The sequence below is a fragment of the Fukomys damarensis genome, unplaced genomic scaffold, assembly GCF_012274545.1.
Source record: "Fukomys damarensis isolate Sample0158 unplaced genomic scaffold, DMR_v1.0_HiC HiC_scaffold_30, whole genome shotgun sequence".
In the NCBI taxonomy this organism is placed as follows: Eukaryota; Metazoa; Chordata; class Mammalia; order Rodentia; family Bathyergidae; genus Fukomys; species Fukomys damarensis.
The window spans coordinates 51,835,134-51,845,259 of record NW_022900942.1 but is presented as its reverse complement, the minus strand read 5'-3'; the positions used below and the strand labels follow the sequence as shown (position 1 = coordinate 51,845,259).

Sequence of the window (10,126 nt, the reverse complement as noted above, 5' to 3'; positions counted from 1 at the left end):
AGGTATCTGAGTAAATCTGGTGTTGTTTCTGCATCTTCTAATCTATTGCACTGATCCTTGGGTCTGTTTCTTTGCCAGTACCATGCTATTTTTAATCACAGTGGCTTTGTAGTATAGTTTCAAGTTGGGAATTGTGATACCCCCTGCCATATCTCTGTTGCCTAGATCATGTTTTCTGAATGTATATACTGTGTTAATAACTATATACTAACTCTAGAAACTAGAAGCCCTGTCAAAATATTCCATTTTCTCAGTATTACATAATTAACAAATACTTTCATGTATTAGTATACATACTTATTACATACTATTAATTTAATCTATACTTACTGTGCTCCTTCTAATATATTTCTCCTTAAATTCAGAATTAAAGATGGACTATAATTTGGGCAGATTTTCACTGTTAGTAAGCACAACACCTTGCTAGTGTAGTATTGGATTAAAAATAATTGAACACCATAATTTTATTCATATCTTTCAGTAGTTTTTGTTCCATTTTGTTACAAAATTTTTACCACATTTCTAATGCCCTCATTTGCAAAACTTTTTATATTCATCCTTCTTTTTATATTCACATAATTATCACTCTAGTCCCTCATTACTTTATTTCTGAATTATATTTAAAACTCATTTTGAGGCAACAGTCTATCTCATTAACAAAGAAAGAATGGATAAAATCAAAAGAAAAATTCCTCAAAGTTGAAAGTTAAGAGACATAATGGCATGGCATAGTACTCTAAAACCCTATGCTTTACTAAAAGCACCCAACTATGTAGGTGATTATAATATAGATATGATAAAATACCTATAAAAATCACCAAAGCCAAATTGAGAATAAGTTAAGAGGAAGAAGGATAGAAGGTTGAGAAAAATATAAGACAAACATACTTGGAAAACCAGGTGCTTGTTGAGTCCAAAAGGATTTCTAGGCTAATGTAATGCAGGTGGGAAGGTGCAAGGAAAGATTCTAGATAAGCTCATGATGCAAGCATTATTCCAGTCTATCGCTAATGTTCCGAAGCTCCACAGGTCATTACTGAACTCTTCAAGGTCTTAGAAGGGCACAACACACTCAAAGCAAGTATAGACTGCTTACAAAAACATGGGCAAGATTAAGGGAAAGCAAATCCCTCATTGGCACCAAACAGAGCTAGCAATGGTGGAAGCTGAGAACCCATGAGCCTGAGGTCAGTAGAGGGAAGAGTTTCAGAAAGTTGCTCTATGGAGAGGATCACCCACCTTCAGAAGAGACGTGTGGCCAATCTGTTGCATCTAAGTGGCTTTGCGGTGATGTCAGACCTTTTAGAGACCAAGTGCCAAACTACAATCTAAAATCCACTTAGTTATCAAAAAGTGCCAACACTGCATTTAAACCTTGATGCTGAGGGTTTTGTTTAGGGGGAAAAAACTCTACATGAACGTATTTTGTCTTAAAAGCAAAATACAATAACACAAGTGCCACAGGTTCATCACCACTGGTCTCTTCTTCACATTTGTTCTAGGAGCATCTCCCATGGCTGCACCTAATCCTGCTGTTCGCAGATCTGCTTCCTAGAACAGGGAACTGAGAGGAAGAATGGAGACTTGATCTGGAGGGGCAAACGATAATATCCAGCAGAGTCATTTAATTTCCCATAGCACATTCGAAAGATCAAGTTACATCAAACTAGTTTACAAAGCACTTGAGAAGAGCAACAAAGAAAAATACCCCCAGAATGTCTCATTGCTGCCTCCCAGAAGCATTGCCCAGAATCGAAAGATGTTGAGATGTTGGCTGTTCTATACACCTGCCTCCTACATCGTTTTGTGTCTCCACTCTGTTTTCCTGTGTTGCAACTACATTGTCTCCAGAACCTAGGACCGCTTCACACACATCTAGACTGCCCAGAGTCCTAGACGAAGAGTGAGAAAGCAGGGTCCTCCAGGTTTACTTGTTGCCATAGGACCTGCTTCTTCCCCCATAATTAAAACTGGAATGTCTTTCAGCTATGACGTTAGCCTGTAGCCCTCACAGAATACTATACGAATGAAATAGCTCACCAAAAATACCAGAAGGAAAGAATTCTTCCTCTTTGGTGTATCAGTGCTAAGGTTATACAATTTTAGTTAATTTTAGATATGTTTATATGTGGTCCTTTAGTTTTGTCCTTTAAACTACACAAATATCAGGTTGTTCTGCTACAGTGCCACCTAATAAAAGGTGTGGGAATGAGTATTCTTTAAAGACTCCATTTATCTTTCATTATAGTCTGTCTCATCTTATTATTTCAGTTTCCTGTGAAATTCCATTAATTCGTTGAATGACTTTTTGTTGTTTCTGCCTTAAAAAACAACTAACCCTTTTGGAAATGTAGGGCACAATTCAAAGCTCTGTATCTTCAATACATAATAACTTCTTTCTTAAAACTAGTTCAACTATGTCTTTTCTGAAAGATGAGTATTTCAGAAATGAATTTCAATAGAAATCAATACATGTGTCAAATATAATGAATATATGAGAGACAAAATAGAATTAATCAAAAATAATTTTTATAAAGTACAAGAAAGAATAATTTATAATGATTTACTATTAATATAATCTCTTTTTAATATTAATAGCATTGTTTTATTTTAATTTTCTCAATTGTCTCGTTACTTTGGTGTGATATTCTTATTTGCCTTTTATAAGAGTATGCACTGGAGGGCCGGGAACTTGGCTCAGTGATTCCACCTCCTACCTTGCCAGCGCAAGGGTCCGAGTTCAATCCCCTGTACCAAAAAAGAAACACAAAAAGCAAAAGAGAGTACACTGGATACAATCAGAGATGGAAGAATGTTTAACTCCTAAATGCTGAGAAGAGTCATCTGTTTAGCAATATATGAAAAAGGGATCAATGTTCTTTTGCAGTTTCCACAAATATAGATATTTAGTTCTAGACATATATTTGGTGGAGATTTTCTTCTTTTAACCACTTCAAAGAACATATGTAAACATTTGGCCAACGAGATTTTTGTATAAATTTCAATAATTACTTTGACTATCGGGCTTAACCATACACTCTTAGACCTGAAAATTAGTCAATAAATGCATAAATTACATTATAAATATATAAAAGCATTACTCTGAAGTAATTAAACTTGACTGATCACTCCGGCTGAGATAGAAAATGAATTTTCTCTACCAACGTTGGATCAGTGAGAGGCGAGATAGTGCAGCATGAGGTAAGAGACTGATTTGAATTTTGCCTCAAGGTCTAGAGGGATTTGCTTTCATTTACTAGAAATAAGCAAAACACAAGAAGGTTTAGTGTTGCATATAAACAGTTATCAATCAAGATCCCTACCTAATATCGATAGACCTTAGGGGGACTCTAAATGACTTGAATGCAACACAATGCTTACTGAGCATCAGAAGGAAACCATGGTATGATGGCAACAATCGTATTTCATTTTTATTGAACCATTTATTGTAAATGATAAAATAATAGCAAAGATTAAATGGGAAAATGTCTGTTGTTTGAATTAAGGTATTTATCTTCGTTCTTTCAAGAAAGTGTAAGGTGTATACATTTTTTCTAACATTCTGAGCTCCGAAAAATGCAGCCAAGTTGTTTGTATTGAATTTCTTTGCCTGAGCTATTAAAACATAATTTGATAATTTACTTTTAATGATGTATCACTAACCTGCGTGTCTTTGTGCTTGGGTAAATCACCATATTTGTATAGATTGAACACAGCATGGTTTCTTTTTCATGTTTTTCTATATAATGACTACTTGAAAGATATTTTTAATTCCCAACATTTTCAGACAATATAATGTCTAGTAAAATCATCTGATTAGTATTTTTATCCTAGCATTACAACTTTCTCCTCTTCTATAAAGCAATTTTACTTTCCCAGGTCACTAATAACTTCATAAGAGCAGCACTGACCTTAGACAAACAGACACTCTGGAAATGATCTCCTTCATTCTCTGGGTTTCTATATGCTACTTTTGGCAAGCACGTAATCTAGTATCCTTTTATTATCTCTTCTACTGCTCTTTCTCTTCTCGTTCTAGAACCACTCCTCTACTTTCTTTCTTAAAAGTATTACTCTTATTGATTTCAAAATTTTCATTGTGTGGGAACGACTACCAAACCAACACGTCTATTCTGTCTCCTTTGGTCGTGCTTCAGTGTCCCCTCTCCCAGTGCCTGATAGATATTTGTCAGATGGTCCGCTGAATTTCAAACTTACTACATCACGAATGAAATGCATTACCTTCCCCCTTTATGCCTTCACTCAACAAATGATCTTTAAATATTTACCATGTGCTCACTTTTTTCGAGATGATGGACAAGCCAACTTTTCTTGTAAAATTCAGAGAATTAATATTTTATGCTTTGGGAACTATATGTCTTTATTGCAACTGCAGTATTCCCTCGTTATCCTCAGGGAGTACATTTTGAAATGCCCAGTGAGTGCTTGAAACCATGAACAATACCTAACTCTATATTGTGTCTTTTACTGTACAAACATATCCATATTGTTTAATTTATAAGTTAGGAACACTAAGATTAATAATAATTAATAACAAAATGGAAGAATGATAAGAATATATTTTAATAAAAGTTACAGGCGCATCATCTCTAAATTTCTTACTGTACAGCCCTTGTCCTTCTAGTCACACTGAGATGATACAATACCTGCTAGATGGGATGACTGATGTAGGCATTGTGGTGTAGCCTTAGGCTTCTATGTAGGGATTACCTGAACACAAACGTTGCAATACTGATATGGCCACTGCTGAGCTGATAACCAGGACCCATGCCAGCTCCTCCGCAGCCGCCAGTAAGTTCTGTACATACTGTGGAGAATATATTGTGAGCACATAGGACAAAGGCATGATTTCTATCATGCGTGGGGCAGTGGAGCAGCATGAAATTTCATCTTGCTCCTCAGAAAAACACACAGTTTAAAATGTATGAATTGTTTATTTGCAGACTGCAATTGACCACAGGTCACAAACTGTATAAACAAAAACCAGGCATAAGGAAAGACTGCCATATTCCCAAGCTTGAAGTTGGAATTGTAGCTCAAAAATTACACAGTGGGAACAACTGAACCACTTACAGATGCTGAGATTAAAATTGCATATAATTTCTATATGTCATTATTACTTACATTTTCATCTTTGTCAATAAATGTAGCTGTATTGGCAGTAGTAAAACCATTGGTGGATAGGCTGGATTTGACCCATGGACTAGAGTTTGCCCATTGTTGTGGTATGGATTGAGAATTCAGCAGTGCTTAAGAAATCGTACACTCCTCACACTCAGTGAAAGAAAATCTATGCGTGTGTCACATTGGACCTCTTTCTCAAACACACAGCAACGTGTGTGCAGTTTACACTCCCATGAGGAGTGTAATCATAATGTACTGCAAAGATGTGCTAATAAAATTTAAATTTAAAAATGAATAAATCAACAAATTCAACTTCTGCGGCTGAGGATAATGTCTTCAGGATTCATTTAGAGCACAGCAAGTATCGGTACTTTCACCCCTTTTTATTCTGAATGAAATCTTTCTCATTCACCGATATATTACACTTTGTTTTGTCACTTAGCAGTTGATGGACATTTGGCTGCTTCCACTTTCTGGCTATTTATGAATAGTGTGGCTATAAAAATTCACGTATGAGACTTTGTGTGCATGTGTGTGTGTGTGTGTGTGTGTGTGTGTATTATCCTTTCTCTTGAGCTCTCAGCTAGGAGTGGAAAACGCTAGGTCATGTGACAACTCTGTTTGTAACATTTGCAGAAGTGCAGCAATACCCTCTACCCTCTCCACAGCAACGTAAAAGAATCCCAGCATCTCTATCCTATGCATAACGTATGTGTCCCTACACAGAACTTTTGCTCAGATCTTTTTCTCCTTCTTCCCAGACTCCTGGAGCAGTTTTATCTTTTACTGTTCTGCCTCCAGTTGTTCATGGGTTGCAACTTATCCAAGTCTCACTAATTACAGTTTCATTTTCCTAAGCAACGCTCTCACTATCTTATCCACCAAACCCAATAATTATTTACAACCTAGGAGATAAACAGTAAAAAGAAAAATCCCTAAAGATTCAAATTCGTGAGTAATTTGATATCTGTTCCCCAGTGGATTTTAGCACTGTGCAAATGAAGCTCTCCAGTTCCACCCAAACTACTCATGCTTGGTGTCTGAGATTCACACCTGGACAGGACTGGCTTCACCTGCCTGCAGCTTGCATGGTCTTCCAGGGCCCACACTTAGGCAGGCCTGGCACTCAGCTTAGTTCTCAGCTGTCGGCATCTCAGGCTTCATTTTTTTTCAAGGGCTCACAACACTTCAGTTTCCCAGAAAGAACTTATTTTCTGCATCTACAACTTTAGACTTAATATGGAATAAACCCATGAGGACTTACAGACTGCCACAGCACAGCTTATGCCTATGACTCAAGAAAAGCTGTGACATCTTGTTCTTTTCTGTGGCCCTAAGCAAAACTTAGCTCATGTTTCTATCATTAGCCCACCATTCACTCTTCATCCAAATTGGCCTGGTCCAAGAAGGTACAGTTTCTGTCCTGTCACTGACTCATCTCCTCAGAACACAAGGTTCTTACTATTCCTCCAGTTCGCTCTCCTTTGGTATAAAATGTCTTATATATTTCTTCTTTAAACTTTTTTTCTAGCTTTATTGAAATATACCTGAAAAATAAATATTGGTTATTTATAGTATACTATGTGATGCTTTAATATACCAATACATTATAAAATAAGAAATTATTACCATAATCAAGCTAATAAACGTATACATCACTTCATATGGCTACTATTTTGTGTGTGTCTATGCAGGACAAGAAGATTTAAGATCTAGACTCTTAGTAAACTTGAATGGTAGAGTACAGTGATATGACCTGTAGTACCACATCATACGTTAGATTTCAAGAATTTATCCTGCCTAACTGTTACTTTGAGCCCTTGGACCAATATCTCCCTATTCCCCCAGGCCTGCTCACACACCATTCTTCTCTCTGAGTTTGATTGTTTACAATTTCACCTTCACAAACAACATCATGCAGTATCTGTTATTCTGTGTATAGATTATTGTCCTCCAGGTTTATCCATTTTGCTGCAAACACAAATATTGGATAATATTCTATTGCCTGTTGTATATTGTATTTTCTATATCCTTTCATCCATCGGTAGACACTTTGCTTCTTTCCACATATTTTGCTCTTGCATTCTAAGTAATACCAAATAAACAAAAGTGTGGAGTTATGTCTCCACTAAGTGGTTTTATTTCTTTGGGATACATATCCAGAAAAGACATTGCTGGATCATATGGTAAATATTAATTTTGGAGAAATATCTGCAGTTTTCCATAATGGCTGTATCAACTTATACTCTCACCAACAGTGCACAAGAGTCCTGGGTTCCCTGACCTCTATCGGCTTTCTAACACTTGATGTCAGTTGCTTAGATCATGGCCATTTTAGCAGAGATGAGGTGATACATCATCATGGCTTTGACTTCCATTGCCCTTATGACTCATGATAGACATCTTTTCATATGCATGCTGGCAATTTGTAGGTCTTCTTTTAAAGAATGTCCATTCAGATCCTTTATCCATTTTTAAATCAAGTCTGCAAGGCTGGCCTAGCACCAGGGTAAATTGAAATAGGCCTGGGCCATGGATCCAGGAGAGTGGGCCTTGATCCTAGATCCTCTGGAGTCTGGGGTAACATGCACAGGTGTAGCAATGTGTGAGCCTGAAGCCCGAGACTGGGGCCAGTCTGGGGTCCAAGCCCACATGGATGGGTTGGTGTCGAGCTGGACCTGGAGTCTGAGCCAGTGAGGGTGAGCCTGGGGTTGCAGGAATTGGTTGGTTCTAGAATGATCCTGAAGCCTAAGTCAGCAGAGTCCAGTCTTGCGCCAGGAGCTAAGGAGCTTTCCTGGCATTGATGTTCACTGGGGCACCCTGGGGCCTGAGTCCCGTAAAGTCCGATGCTCACTCCCCATGTTAAGGGTATCCTTGATGGCTGTGCTGCCCTGGCTTGGGAGAAGAGTGACATAGGTAATAAGAGACTGCCCCTTCTACCCTTGTCAATGCCTCTCTCCTTTCATCTATGCCTCATACAGGGGCTTCCTGCTCCCACCTGGAATCTTTAGTTCTCTTAAAGATATTTTCGCACATGCTTAATTGCTCAAATTGGAGTTTCATTTAGTGGGTCAGCACTAGAAAGTCTTATTCTGCTATCTTATTGGTGCCACTCCCAAATCTCTTAAAATTCTTAAACATGGTTTACTGAGAGTCTTCATGTTTTCATTTTTTGGTGAGCCTTGAAGTTATGCAGCCAGGCCTGTCTGCAGGTATTGGGGCCCTAGTGTCTAGTGCCACTCAGCTCAGCACACAGTTTGTATCTCAACTCCTCTTGTTCATATTAACAAGGACTTGCCTGCTAAGTTTTAGATTAGTAGATTCTATGCGTTCTTTTTAAGACATTAATGTTCACCGAGTTCTCACTCTGCTGTCAGTTTTCATCCTTATTCTTTTGGAGAAGACACGATTCTCATCATTATTTTATTTTTAGTTCATAGCTTAAGTTGATATATATCCTGAAATAGTTTAGCTACCTTATTTCTGACTTTGAGATACAGACTTTTTAGACATTTCCTTTTAAAACATACTCTAACTTAGAACAAAGCCTCTCACAGTGAAGGTTTTGATCAAATATATGCCTTGATATTGTTAAGGCCCCTCAGGTGAGAGGAAAAGAAGCATATAATCTACAAGTGGAAACCAATTCTGTACTATCCTAAAAACCAGCGAGCCCCTCTTAGCTTCAGCAAGCACAGCACTTTGGCCAAAGTGACATATGTCTCCTTTGGGGAGATCACATGATCCAAAGCAAGTGAAGGTGAATTTCAGTGTTTTTACACATTAGATACATTCTGTCACTGCTTTAAATTCTACCCTCAGGGATAGAAAATAAAATCCCACAGGAAATAATCTAAATTTGGTAAATTAAAAGAAGTCATGATTCTACAAAAATAATTTTCAAATGTCTATAGAAGTACATGTTAAGAAGCTTTAATCTTCCATTAACTAGCTTTGCGCAGTGGCAGTATCGTAGCCAATGAGGTTTATCCGAGGCGCGATTATTGCTAATTGAAAATCTTCCATTAACTGACACGAACATTGTCACAGTCAACAGTGAAAAAAAGCCAGTTTTTAAAGCTAAAAGAATTATTTGCACTTGGGGAGATGTTTAATATATTAAAATCACCTTCACCTGAAAAAAATTTATTGGAAAAAATGACAGGTGAATCACTTTATTATGTATTCCACAATTAGCCTAAAGTTTGCTTTATAATTTTCTTTATTTTATACCTTTTTCTTCTTCTTCTTCTTCTTCTTCTTAACAGTCACTGATTGAATTTAACCCAAAAAATGTGATACAATTATTCCCAATTTATCATACAATAAATTTTGACAAAAGTTTCTCCAAATGTGCAATAAATGAAAAATAGAGCATTAAACCTGTATTGTAATTTGTCATCAGATCTTAAAAAAACATATTCCTGGTTGTTGGCTTTCAGATTGCCAACTGCTTAATTGTAAATTATTGCCTTCTAAACTACTTGCTAAGTAACTTCTCCTGATTTATTTTAGGGCAGTGTGTAGACTTGAAAAAACACAGCATCACACACACCATAGGAAATATGACAGGATTATTTCTGCTTGACCAAACTGACCTATGGTGTCAGAACAATTAAATCTAACTTCTAGGAGTCTCTTGAACCGATGCAACTTTTTTGAAAAATTAAACCCCTTAAGCTTCACTTTATAATGCTTGAATTCTGTAGTCCTGAGTTTTGACCTGAAAATCAATGGAATAGTTTGTCTTCACTAGTCCAGCACAGAATGACTCCTAATTAATAACTCATGAATAGAGCTACCACAAATGAAAATATCGATAGAATCCACTGTTGTAGTATTACCTCATATGTTGAAATAATATAACTCAGTGTTTGCAATCTTGCCTGCACATCAGATGCCTGCTACATATCAACATATGAATGAGGCAAGGATTAGGGACATCTCCTGTGCCTGTGTTCTACCCTCACGACTTCTAAGA

The 10,126-nt window shown here is 37.0% G+C and overlaps 1 non-coding gene across 1 annotated transcript; it reads left to right on the top strand.

Moving 5' to 3' along the window:
• The first annotated feature begins 9,095 nt into the window (after window positions 1-9,095).
• Window positions 9,096-9,238, top strand: LOC117283821. Its single transcript, XR_004514840.1, has one exon. It is a non-coding gene; the product is annotated as a U4 spliceosomal RNA (small nuclear RNA).
• The last annotated feature ends 888 nt before the right edge of the window (window positions 9,239-10,126 follow it).